Here is a 710-nt window from a genome sequence, read left to right on the forward strand (position 1 = left end):
CGCAGCCAATAAAACCCTGGGATGATACCAACGTGTTGGCAAAAAAGCATATCAATTACTGTTCTCCTGCGCTGATGTCCAGGGAAGGTCATTCATAATCCTCAACAGTGGGGGATTCAAAAAGCTGTCAACACAAAATTCATAGGTAGCTTTGATGCTCTCACTCTCAGTGGCCAGCTTAGCTGTACTCACCCCTTGCCAAGCAAGCACTGCTGCAGTCCTAACACTGGGAAACTGAGTGAGGAGATGCCTAGGGTCATGTCTGCACCAGACAGGTGAACACTACCCTTAATCACTTATGGTTAAGATGCTGCAGTGGCCCCCTTATGCAAACGTATTCATCCCTGTACCATTTCTTCCTATATGGGAAAGCAATTCAAGCTAGCCGGCATGACTGGTTCTTGGATAACTTTTCTAGATATCCACGCTTTCCTCTCCCTCTTACACTATACTACCTTTCCTCCTTTGTCTTTCCTCCTCTCTTGCCCCAGTTTGAAGGATCTATAGACCAGCAAAGGGACAACAGACTGGCTGACAGTAATGTGGCCAGAAGATGCCCATGGAAGGGAGGGAAGACCAGAGAATGAAGCAGTGCTTACATGTAAGAGAAGATGCAGAAAAGAAAGAGGGAGAACTGGTGTAACACAGGAACAAAGGCAAGAAGAGTTCAAGGGTAACTGAACCTTTGCCCCGCTTGTCAAACAGTTCAG

Source organism: Nestor notabilis, unplaced genomic scaffold (genome assembly GCF_000696875.1).
Source record: "Nestor notabilis isolate BGI_N333 unplaced genomic scaffold, ASM69687v1 scaffold711, whole genome shotgun sequence".
Classification (NCBI taxonomy): Eukaryota; Metazoa; Chordata; class Aves; order Psittaciformes; family Psittacidae; genus Nestor; species Nestor notabilis.